The 12,312-nt window shown below is 50.1% G+C and overlaps 1 protein-coding gene across 4 annotated transcripts in view; it reads left to right on the top strand.

Annotated features, from left to right (window-relative positions):
- FAM53B (family with sequence similarity 53 member B) overlaps window positions 1-12,312 on the top strand; it is a 44,435-nt gene continuing 32,123 nt past the window's right edge. The window contains exons 1-3 of one of the 4 annotated variants that reach the window (XM_015633555.2): window positions 9-45; window positions 9,739-9,883; window positions 11,133-11,243. The gene's annotated coding sequence lies outside the window, so the exon portion shown is untranslated. Of the gene's footprint in view, window positions 46-3,086; window positions 3,702-9,738; window positions 9,884-11,132; window positions 11,244-12,312 lie in introns of those variants that run through there. The other 3 variants (XM_015633557.2, XM_015633556.3, XM_015633558.2) reach the window with 3 other exon arrangements.

Genomic DNA, 12,312 nt, shown 5'->3' with positions numbered 1-12,312 from the left:
GCCGGCCCGGCCGGGCCGCTCCGCCGCCACCGCGGGAAGCGCTCGGTAAGCGATGCCCGCAGCGCTGCAGGGCCGTGCCGCCCCGGGGGGTGCCGGGGGAGAGCGGACAAAGGGCGGCGGTGCGCCCTGCCCGGGGACGGGGCGTCTCGGAGGGGATGGGGTAGGACGGTGGTACCCCCCGCCGCCACCGCATCCCCGCGGAGAGGGCTGGGGATGTCCGCCTTTGTGCCGTCGGGTCTCACCTCCCCCCCCGGGTGAGCGGGGGATCCGCGGAGGAGCCGCCCGGGAGGAGCGTGGAGCTGTGGGATGCGTGTCCGGAGCGGCGGGGGGGTGCGGGATGCTGAGCCCGACGTGCGGGGATGGGCGGCTCTCCGGAGTTTGGCGAGCGGTCCTCACCCGCTCCGAGTCCTCTGCCTTTGCCACTGGAATTATTTCCTGCGAAAGGATCAACACGTGCATTCCTTTCTCCGGGCCGAGACTGCTGCTCCAGGAGGCTGAAACTCCTCGGTGCCGTCGGGCTCGGTGCAAAACTCCCCTGGTCGGGCTCAGGGGGCTGCAGCCCAGGGGAGCCGCGGCTGAGCATCCCCGCAGAGATGCTGTCCGGATCACCCGGGGCCAGCTCGCACTTCCCACCCTGCCGTGCCTCGGATTCCACCCCTGGCACGTGTGAGGTGTCTCAGGGCAGCAGGAGAAGGGGACGGGCCGGTCCCAGGGGTGTCTCCAGCCCCCGACGCTGCTGCCATGGGACACGGCAGCGCCTTGCTGCGTGAAGTGCCCTGGCAGTGGGGCTGTCCTAGAAAGCCTGTAAGTCTTGTTTCTCCATTCAGTGACGTCAAGTTGATCAGGTTTTAAGGGACGTGAAGGTTTCACATGCAGCTGAACGCAGAGATTTCATGGGAAAGGGGCTTTTCCTCAATAATTTTCATTTACTTGACGCGGAGAGAGTTTGCCACAGCGCGGTGCCTGTCACTGAGTTGTGCCGCTGCCGTGCGGTCTCCACAGACGCTGGTGTACCTTGGCAGCTCGTCCCCTCCTTAGGAAATCCTCTGGAGTGAAAAGTAAGCGTAATTTGTTATGAAATAGGCTGATAGATGAAACTTCAGTTGGCGATTGAAACCAGATGTGCATATTTTCCTTTTGAATCCTCAAGCAATACTAAAAGTCTATTTTGACAGATTAAAAACTACTTACAAATTGCAGAGGTAGCAGAGTTTTGCGATAATCCAGTAAAAATACGGAGGGCTGTGAGCATCTCTGCCCAGTGTTGGGTATCTCCGAGTGCAGGAGATGCTGCTGCCATCACAAAACCCAGATTCCCTTGGCCTGCCTCTGTCGTGGGCAGAAATATTTACCAGGGCTTGGCTGAGGGATGGAAAAAGAAATAAAGAACCCACAAAACAGTGTAGATAATGTTTCTAGAGAAAATATTTGGGGTGGGTCATGAAACAGATTAATTACAGTGATAGTAAAAAACCTGAATTTCAGAGCGGTTTGCTCTGTCCTTTCCTCTCGTGGCTCGGTGCGGGTTTGAAGTGAGATTCTGATTTATTTCTTCATTTTTGAAAGTCCTGTGGAGCCTGAGGATGCTTGCGGTGGTGGGTGTGTCACACCCAGCCCTGGCACGGCCGTGCTCAGGGGGGCAGGATTAGGGCTGGAGGCACTTTATCAGGAGAAGCATTCAGCCTCCTTGCTTCCAAAAGTGGGGGAAAAAAACCCCAGCCAAAACAACCTGCCGTGGAATTGCTTCCTTCTCTCCACTTGGGAGGAGGGAAGGACACCCTGCCAAGCACAGCCACGTGGAGCACGGCCACGCGTGCCGGAGGTTTTGCTGCTGAATCCCTGGCTCCAGACTTTCTCACTTCCAGCTTCAACCCAGAGCAGGGAGGGAAACTTCTGTGACTTCCAGCTCTGCGCAGGGCAGAGGTGTCCAGGAACCACAGTGGTTATAGAAAGCAGATGGCCTTTTGCTGTAAATGCAAAACTTTGCATAGAAAATCTGTGCAAATCAGTTCAGTGGATAATTGATTTGTGAGAGTGAGATCCAGATTTTTGTATATGGAGATTGAGCAGACTGTGGGACAGAGCCAACACCAATGTAGATTAATTTTCAGCTATGGATACCTGCATAAATAAATACATGTGTATAAATATGCACACATGCAAATAGGCAAACATATACCAATATAAATCCCCAAGTTTGCATTGGTTAATTATATGCAATTTGGTTTTTTTTCATAGTAGCAAAGGCTTGCTTCACTTTCAGCAAAAGTATAGGCAGAACAAGATACACAACTTTTTGCCAAAACACCTGTATTTGTGTGCAGAACTGACACCATGGGCTGTGTCCTGGTGGGTGGGGAGAGGAATGAGCTTTATTCCACTTTTCTATTTAGTATTGCTGCTTGATTTCTGATTTCTCAAATGACAACTGTGTGGTTTGAGACTCTTCTCCCTTTTTTTCTTTCTTCTAATGTTGCATAGAAATTTTCTTTTATTTGTCAGGATGGAGGTGGTTTGCACTTGCCTTGTAAAATCTCTGATGGAAAAGAGGACACCCCAAGCTGAAAGGGTGATTTTGGTTTTGTCTCCTTCCCCCTCCCGTGTCACGTGGTTTGTCAAATGATGTTGCTGGGAAATAGTGCTAATGAACATTAATCTGTGGCAGGGCAGACTTTGGACCAACGGGCTGGGACGGGGTGAGGTGCCAGAGATGCTCAGCCTGGTGGGGTCGAGTCTCCTTCCCACATCCCAGGGGAGGGAGAGGGCAAGGAAAGCCTTTGTGTCAGATCTGCACTCACCAAAACTCTCTCCTAGAGTGAAAATACCTTCAGAATGAAAAGTTTTATTCCCGTGGCCATGGGGGACCAGGGGAGCAGAGGAGCTGGCATGTGGCTCCCCTGCAGCTGCTCAAGCAAGCTCTCTTCTTGCCTGACGTTTTCTGCTCCTTTCTCTCCCAAAATGGGAGGAGGAGGAAGAGGAAGCAAGCCTGCTGACTCGGGGAAACAAAACTAAAAAAAAAAAGCAGGTCTGCCGAGCAGCAGAGGGCTGTGACTGCCGTGGGGCTCACGTGTGGCGGGAGCCACAGTTCCCATTGCAGGGGTCCTTGTGGGGCTGGGCAAAAATATCACCAAAACAACAGCCTGCTCCTCAGAGAGCTAAATATAAACTAATTGGGTGAGGAGGAGGGAATTTTCCACCATGCTCCTCCTCTGTGCCTGCCAGCCTGCCCGGTCATGAAGCCTATGGGCTGCTCCCCGCTGGGGAATCTCCTGTCCCCAGTCCCCAGCATCTCATGGGATGAGTGCCACCACTTCCTTTAGGGATGAAGCCTTCTGCACATTCCTTGGAAGCTGTCAGGCCACTGGCAGACCTGAGCCCTGGAGCTCTGGTTCTGCCCACAAGTCTCCCTACGGGCAGTGGCCGTGTGTAATTGTGAAAAAGGACTTCTCCAAGGTCACACTCCGTGCCAGCCTGGCTGCCCACGACCCAGCGATTTCTGGAGAGCAGCAATGCAGAACCTGGCTCTGCTACAGGGAACTGGAGAGAGCAGATCCATGGGCTGTTTCGTTTTTCCAAACTTTTCTGAGCTGGCTGCCTTTAGAGAGACAAAAATTCTCAAGCAAGAGCCTGTTTCTGAAACCTCACTGGGATAGTGCATCTCAGTACAGGCTGTGGATGTATGGGTCTTTAGTCATCAACAGGTGAGGTGGGGATTGAAAATTAAGACGTGTGGTGGTGCAGTTAATTTCCAGGCAGAATTTCTTCTGACTTCAGGTGGTTTATCCATGAGTTTTATAGCCTGTGGCTTTGGATATGAGTGATATTGCATCTTATGCATCTGACATATGCTGTGTAAGATAAATAAGGTTTGGTATGTTAGAAGTTTCTTTGAAATCCAGGGAGGAGTAAACTGCATTAGACTGACCTGGAGGAGCAGCACCAAACCCTGTGTGAAGCGTGGCTGCTCCCAACACTGCGTGCTGTGGATCCCTGCACGGATGGGTGGGAAGTACCAGGCAAGTTTGGCTCAGTAATCACTTCATTTGAGTAATATTTTAAGAACTGGTTGAGTGAGTGCAAAAAAATCTCTTCTGGTGCATTGAGTTTCTGTACCTCCCCCCTAAAAGTGTACCCAAGGGAGACTTGGTCATGGTTTTTGCTTTTAGAGGATTAAATATAGCAGCATCATTGGTGTCACTCCTCTGTAGTCCATTTGAAGCATCCCTTGGGCTACATCATTCCTTATATTTGTGGCTCCTGGCCATAGCTTTTGCTTTCAGCAGCCAGGGCTCAGGGCTGGCTGTGCGGTAGGTATGGGGCCGTGGTGAAAGAGGAGTTTGACTTCGTGCTTACAAATCCTCACGTCTCCTAGGGTTTGTAAAAAATGGGATCTGGCAAGCTTTGATCCAGCAGCTGGAAAACCTGCTCTCCCTCTCTCTGCTCCAAACCAGCCCCTGAAAGGAAGGACCAGCAGTTCTTTGGATGGCTGAGGAGGAGCAGGGCTTGGCGAGGTGGTGGTGCAGAAGGATGTGGCTGCTGAGGTGCATCAGTGACTGGCTTTGGTCTGAACCAGGGGGTCAGGAGACTCACCCCTCACCCTGCTCCTAAAGCCAAGGGCATGAGTTAAAATGTGTTATTTATTTGCATTTATGATTTTTTTTTGTCCTTTACCCTGTGACAGCTCTTGCAGTGACCCCAGACAAACCTTTGTGCTTGTCTGCCCAGTTGTACAAGTGCTATCATCACTATTCTACACCAATGGGAAATGCTAGTTATAAGGAAAAGGAATTAATGCAGACAACTGGTCTTCTCTGGTTAGGACAGCCTGGCAGCACAGTTAGGCCAGGTGGAACTGGTCATTTCTTGTTTCAGGTGATGTAGGAAAGTCACAATAACTGTGATTTTTTGTGTTTCTGTGCTTGCCTTAACCTTACTGAGAGCAGCCTTCTGGTGTGCTGGGCAATAATTGTCAATGCTATGAAATTACTTCAAATGTATATATTTTTATCCCTGTTACCAAGTGCTTTGGGGTTTTTTTGTCCCAGCTGGTACAAATGAATATTGTATAATATTTTTGAAAAGACAAGTTTTAATATTATGAACTAGGTGCCAAAAGCTACAATTGTATGCCATAGCTGAAGAGCCATTATAATTATAAAGATACAGAAAGCATTCAAAACATCCATTTTTGGGTTTGTAGACGCTCTGTTAACTCAGAAAAACAGAAAAAAAAAAAAAGAGAAAAGTCTAGAAAAGGCTGTCCCTGGATCTCTGGAAGTTCCAAGGCCAGGTTGGACAGGACTTGGAGCAGCCTGGGACTGTGGCAGGGGCTTAGAATGAGGTGCTCTTTAAGGTCCCTTCCAGCCCAGGCCATTCTGTGATTATTGGTCTATCAGCTGTGTTATAAATGAAATGCAGTGCAGTGGATGGTGCTTCTCAGAGTGAAAGCATTGTGGTTAATGAAGCTGCACATTGCCAAAATGTAAATGTTTCATTTAGAAACTCTCACCCACATTTTCGGTTGTGCGTGGTTTGTGTTGTTGGTAGAAATTACTTTTCCCGTGGAGGTTTCAGATGTAGGTATTTGAAACTTCATTTAAAGAAGAATTTCCAGCTCTGCAGTGGGATGGGTTGTGCTGTCCATGCCCTCCCTCTGCCTGTCCTGTGAACCCCATGACACAACATAAAGGTGGCAGCTTCAAGAGGAGCTGGGCAAGAGCCAGGCCAGCCTGTGGAGGAGCTGCTCTGTCAGTCCACCCTCCTGATCCCTGCACATCCCTCCCTGGGACATGGGGGGTGCAACAGCTCACTTGGGGTGCAGGGCAGCGAGCCAGGAGAGCCCTGCTTCTGGGACTGCTCTGTGCATCACCATGTTTAGTAATATTCAGAGTTAGCTCTTGCTAGAGCTTGGGCTCAGTGGTCTTAAAGGTCTTTTCCAACCTAATGATTCTATGATTCAGTATCTTTTAGAAAGCCCCCCAGTGCAGAGATAAAGCTGTAGCACTGGCTGAGAGCCCTGTGCAGTCATTTGTGGTGCTGTAGTTTATTGCAATGATTATTGTCTGTGTTGTTCAGGAAAAAATTGCACTTTGCCCTTGCTCTGGATCTGTATAGCTCCAGTTTCTCGCCGTGCTGGGAGGGCTCCCACTGCTGGTCTGCTCCCTCTGAGGGACCTGCTCAGCTTCTCCTGCCCTCTCTGAGGCAGCCAGGTCATCCTCAGCAGTTACCACTCCACATTCCCTCAGTCTCATACTATACCTGTGTCTTGAAGCCCCCCAGTTACTCCTGGAGCCCCCTCCAGACCTTGGTTGGAGGTGGGAAGAGGCTCCAGGTGCCCACAGAGGCACAGAGCACAGAGGCTGTACCCTTCCTTCTCCTCCCAGAGACCCCAAATTTATCCAGCCTGTGCACATATCCCTGCATGCCTGGCTAATCTACTGCACCATGCAGGAGCCTGGGCACATGCTCCTGCCTTTGAGGTGAGTGGTTTTAAGCAATTTAGATTTTTAGGGTGTATATTAACATCTCTGTAACCAACTGTGCTGGTTGCTTCTCTCTGTTCTGTATTACCACGCTGTTCTCCGTATTTAGCACTTTGCTGGTCTCAAGTCACACAGCACTGGTTTTCCTGTTTCCCTCCCAGTTACTGCCACAAATATTGCATGGCATGAGGTGGCAGTGCAGTTTCTGCTGCAGGCAGTGTCAGCAGCTCCTTGCAGGTCTGTTTGAGATGTGCCAGTGAAGTGTTATCAGTAGCTGTCATCCACTTCTGTGCAATTTAATGAGGTGTGTTGTACCAGTGCTCCCTTTCAGCTGCACAAAGCCTTCAGGTGAGGGGAGAGCTCTTTCTTTGGTGTTGTAATTGTGATTCCTGACTCCCTGACCTTGCACTGAAATCAGAGCCTTGCTGGGCTCGAGGTCTCACCCACCACATTTACCAGGCTGGCTTGTGCCAGTCCTCAGGGACCATCAGTGCTGATGGCTCAGAAGACTTTTTGGTATGATCTTAGAAAACTGAAGGTGTAAATTTATTTGGAGCTGTTGTTTAAGAAGGATCTATATTTAGTGCCTGCTGTTTAATATCATCCCAGGTTACTCCTGACAAATATGACTGTGTTGTTTTCCTTTCTGCTCAGGACAGTAATATTTATATTGTCTATTCCTCTTCTGCATCCCGACTAATGTTTCCACCATTCTTTCTGTTACTGTCAGTGCAACTTCTTATTGTCCTTAACACCTATAAAAATCTATCTATAAAAATCTATCTATAAAAATCTATCTATAAAAATCTATCTGTATCTTGTTTTCTAACAGAACCTGCTGTTTAACTCGCAGTCTCATTCATTTAAGGTGCTGGCATTATTTTAGGGACTTCAAAGTGGTTTACAAATCCAGGATTCATTAATTCCTTCGCTCATTAGGGTTGCAAGTTGATACATGTTTTTTCCATGTGATGAAGGTGGACGTTTTTGCTGCCCTATTTGTCCTGGGCAATCATTCATGTTTGTGCACTGACAGAATACCTGGCGTGATTCCCTTCCTGGCAGCTTTGGAGCTGGGATGGGATGCAGCATTTAGGTCACTTCTCCTTGGGATGCTGTTTCAGGAGTGGGCTTTGTGCTTCACACCATGCTGGTGCTGGGGTCAACCCCTCTGTCCTTTGGGCTTCCCCTTTCTGTGGCACAGGGGAATCTGTTTCTTTCCTGATTTTCACCCCTGGCATGAGAGAAAGAGGGATATATGGAGACTATGCAAAGATGGAGATCTATGGGCTGGAAAATACAGATTTTTAATTTCTTTTCCCCCTTTATTACTCCTTATTCACGCTGTCATAAATGAGCTTGAGGAGCGCAGGACAGGACTGTGTTCCTGCCAGCCCAAATAAAATCAGGGGCTGTTTGCATTTCCACTTACTTTTTTTTTAAATTTTCCTCACCTCTGAGAAAGGCTGCGAAATCTGGGATTTTATGGCTGCTAAGCCACAGTGGAGCTCATCCTGCATTACTCCATGGGGATCAGGGCTATCTCCAGGGAAAAAGCATCCCAGTCCTGGGAAAATTGTCCTCTGTGGGCATCATTTCTCCAGCTGGGCGATCCCTGGCAGGGTACCTTGCTTTGGGGCAGTGGTGCCTTGGGCTTGCTGGAGCTGTTCCCCATGGGAAGCATCTCAGTGCTGGCCCTCAGGGATCCCCTGATGGAGCCAAACCTGCAGAAGGTTTGGGCTCTACGTGCTGCTGACACCTCGCAGGAGCTGAGAGCGTGTTACAGCAACAGATTCTGTATTATTCCAGCCTCGCAAGCGTCTCCCCGCGATATTAAAAACACCAGCTAAAAGCCAAGTCCAAACTCTCCATGAATGACTCTGTGGAAATGCTGTTGGGCACGTTTCAGTGCTGCTTTGGCTTTGATTTAGGCGGGTAAACACGGTGAGTGGGTGTTTGCTTTGACTTTTCCCTCGTAGCAAAAGACTTCCTTTGAGGGAAGGCGAAGCCTCCGGTGCCGTTCCCCATCACAGCATCAGCCCGGTGTGCCTGTGGCTGGGTGTTGGCAGTGCCTTCACGGCATGCCTGGGCCTCGTGCCGCCCAGCAGCACTGGGAACCCCCCAGTTTGCTCAGGATCAGGGATGCCCCTGCCCAGGGCTCTGCTCACGGGTGTGAATAACCCTGGCAGAGCCCGGTTTCTCCATCTGGATGCGGCACAACCATCCCGGCTGGAATGATGCTGCAGGAGGACATCCTTGGCTATTGTCAGCATCTCTTCCTGCTTATCCCACACTCTGCTCTGTTCCCCTTGAAGCTTCCCAAAATCACCTCTGGCTTTGGCTGCATCAGGATGGCTCTGACATCAGAGATAACTTTTGCCACGTGGTGGACGGTCGCTGGGGGAGGCAGGGTGGCTGCAGCCCGTCCTCTCCTTGCCCTGCTGCACCAAGAAGACTCTGCTCATCACACATTCCCCCATCTCCACCAGAGCCATCAAAGCTGGCTCCTTGGCAGCCCCTGCACGTAGGAACCATCTTCTGGTAACAGATTGTTGTGTATTTAATGAACCCGAGGAAAACAAGAGACGCGAAGGCTGCGGGGCGACGCGAGTTTGCTGTTCAGTCTGCCAAATTCACGCTAATTCAGACAACTCACAGATGTTTGGCTGCTCGTTCCTTAAAGAGAATCATGGAAGATGCAGGGCTTGGAAATTTACAGGGACATGGAGGTGGCAATGTGGGCAAAGGTGTCCTGGCCCTGGAGGGCTCCTTCCCTCCCTACACTGTGCCTTCCCCTTGTTGTTGTTGATGGCAATGGAGGGACAAACAGCAGGGAAAAGTGACTTTCAGTCTCTAGGAGGATTAATAAAGGCTCCAGGTTCATCTTTCAGGAGCCCAGGAGCTCTTTGAAAGTCATTTCTCAGCTGAGGAATGAACCCCCAGAGCCTGCCCAAGAGGCAAAGTACTTTGGTCTAATGCAAACAGTGTAGGGTGTGCAGGTGGCAGCAGGCACGTGTGTCACCCTGTGTGGGCACGGACACCATCCACTGAAAGCTTCTGAAATTCTTTTAATATTGCCTGCTGAGTTCAGGGAGATAATTTCAAGTTTTGGAAGGTTTTAAATGATCATTTTGCTGGGCTTCACGTGAGGGTTCTGCAGTCTTAAAGTATTTATCCATGAAGGGGAGGTGGTAGAAGATAATGTGAAGTCTGGTAGTTGATCCATACATCCAGGATTTTCCTGTTTTAAATCCAGGCATGTCCATAAGGGCTGTCAGCCTCTGCCTGTTCTCCATCTCAGCCTTGCAGAAGGGAGAAATCTGACTTACAAGCAGCATCCAAATCAGCTCTGACAGCGATGATGGTGTTGTGGGTCTTGGCAAGTGTTTCCCAATTACACGGTGAGACGTCCCAGATCCTGCTCCTTCTTCATCTGGGTGGATTTGTAGTGGTCACTGATGAGCAGCACTGTTACAGTTGGTGCTGCAGTGCTGAGCTTGCTTTACATCTCCAGGATTTGCTTCTCACAGGGACCCTGAGAGCTCTGGAGCCAGCAAGGAAGCCTGAGCTGGCTGAGAATCCCCCTGACTGAGGGTGGGGAGCCCTGGCACAGGTTACTCAGAGAAGTTGTGGCTGCCCCATCCCTGGAAGTGCCCAAGGCAAGGTTGGATGGGGTTTGGAGCAGCCTGGACACATGGAAGGTGTCCCTGCCTCTGGCAGGGGTTTGGAATGAGATGAGATTTAAGATCCCTTCCAACCAAACCATTCAGTGTTTGTAACCCTAGAGCATTATTTTGTGTCTGTAAGCAGGTGGAGGTTGTTTCACAGAGACAGGTATTCCGAGGGGTTCATGTGCTATTTGAAGTTGTTTATGCTTGAGAAGTGAGTCAGTAAAGGCAGTGTGGTGGGGCTGTTTACTGTCTTCAGCTCAGACATCCCAAGCTGTATATGGGAAAAGAATATAAGGAAGAAACAAGAATTGTTTTTTTGTGTCTGTTTACTAGAGCAGCATGCTCTGAGCGGTAATTAAAAGTAAACCCAGACCCTGCTGCCTTGTTCAGCATCCCTGGTCATTGAGATTAAGCAGCCAAAGCAATTCTCAATTCAGCAATTCCTCAGATTTTGGGAGTGTGGCCAACACTCACAGTGTCTCACAGACCACTGCAAATTCTTGTAATAAATCTCACAACTGGGGCTGCGGGGGAAGCCCACAGAAAGGTGAGATGGTTTGTTGGGCCAGCAGGCTGGACTGCTGCTGCTGCTTCAGCTGCTCTTCTCCAGAGACAGCCCTCGGTCCAGTACTTCCATGGAAATACTCAAAGGTAGCAGCAGTCCCCTAATGAGGGGCATAGGTAACGATTACAGGTTTGCTCAAAGAAAATGTGTAATTTCTGTGGTCACAGAGCTGTAGGCTCTGTCTGCATGGCCCACATTTCCAGGGATGGGGCAGACACAACTTCTCTGGGTAACCTGTGCCAGGGCCTCACCACCCTCTCAGGGAAGAATTTTTTCCTAATATCTAATCCAAACCTACTCTCTTTCAGTTTGAAGCCATTCCCCCTTGTCCTGCCACCTCCCATGGCTTGCACCTCTCTCTTGCTGGTCGCTGTTTTGCAATGACTAATATTGCTTTCTTCTTTTCCTTTTCAGTTGCCAGGGAGGAAAAGGCAAAGTCACTGCCAGCACCATTTCCTTCGAGCTAAAGATGTTGAGACAAAGCACCTCTGCCCCTGCCCTGTCCTTTCAGTCCTTCCGCTGCTGGTGTGTACGGGACTCATTCCCCTGCCACTCCTATTCCCTAAGAGCACGGGGGCAATAAACCTTTTACTCAAGGAGATGATGTGTAATTTTCCTTAATTCCTCTTCCTTTTTTTTTGTGAGAGCTTGCCTGCAGTTGAGGTTCAACCCAAGCGTGTAAATCTGGGTATGAGCTTGGAGTTCAGGCTCTCCCTAGAGATTGGGGGTGTTTGGATGTGTGGTTTGGGGCTTGGAGTGCAGGGGAGCCTCTGCCTTGTGTGACTTTGGTGTCAGGCTGAGGCAGTACCCAGGCACGTGGAGCAGGGGTTGGGTTGAAATAACAGAGTTTTATTTGCTTGGTAATTCATTTATGGCTGTGGGCAGGACCCTGGTGTGTCTGTTGTTCCTGGTAGTGAGGGTTAATCTCAGGTTGCATGTGGCCATCCATGGTGGCTGCACGTGGCATTTTTGGTTCCTAAAGTGGCCCTGTGGGATGGCTGCTGCCATGGGAGACATCAGCTACGGATTGATGAGTGTGGCTGTAGATGTTGGCTCCATCCAGGCTGTCCTGCTCTGGCATCTGGCATCTGGAGATGAGTTCTGGGCTGTGTTGGTGAGAACCTGTGTTCCTGTGTGAAGCTGTTGGTCAGAATGAGGTGATTATGGTTCTTGAAGCTGTGCAGACCCATGGAGCCATGCTCACACACTGCTTCCCCCTCTGCTATGCTACGGGCAGGAAAGTCCTTTACTTACTAATTAGTGCTGAAAGTGTGTCTTTGTCTTGTTAGCCCTGGAAAAGTCTAGTCTGGATGCAAGAAGGAGCCAGAGGAAGACATTTCCTTATTCCATTTCTTTGGCTGGTAGTCTCTGAGTACCTGGAGCTTGGGGCAGCACAGGTTTTTGCCAGGCAGGAGTTGGGCAGGGGTGGAACACTGTGAGAGCCATGGTGTCCTGGATGGTGTTTGCCCTTCCAGCAGTTGGGAAAGACCCTGTGGAGCAGGAGGAAATGACTGCAGGCTCAGGGTGAGATGAGCAGGGCTGCAGCCTTTCTCCTCCCAAGGCTGGGCATCCTGGGGCAGCTCTTTGCTCTTGA

This window comes from Parus major, chromosome 6, assembly GCF_001522545.3.
Source record: "Parus major isolate Abel chromosome 6, Parus_major1.1, whole genome shotgun sequence".
Classification (NCBI taxonomy): Eukaryota; Metazoa; Chordata; class Aves; order Passeriformes; family Paridae; genus Parus; species Parus major.
The sequence above is the reverse complement of the archived record's forward strand: the minus strand, read 5'-3'. Positions and strand labels throughout refer to the sequence as shown.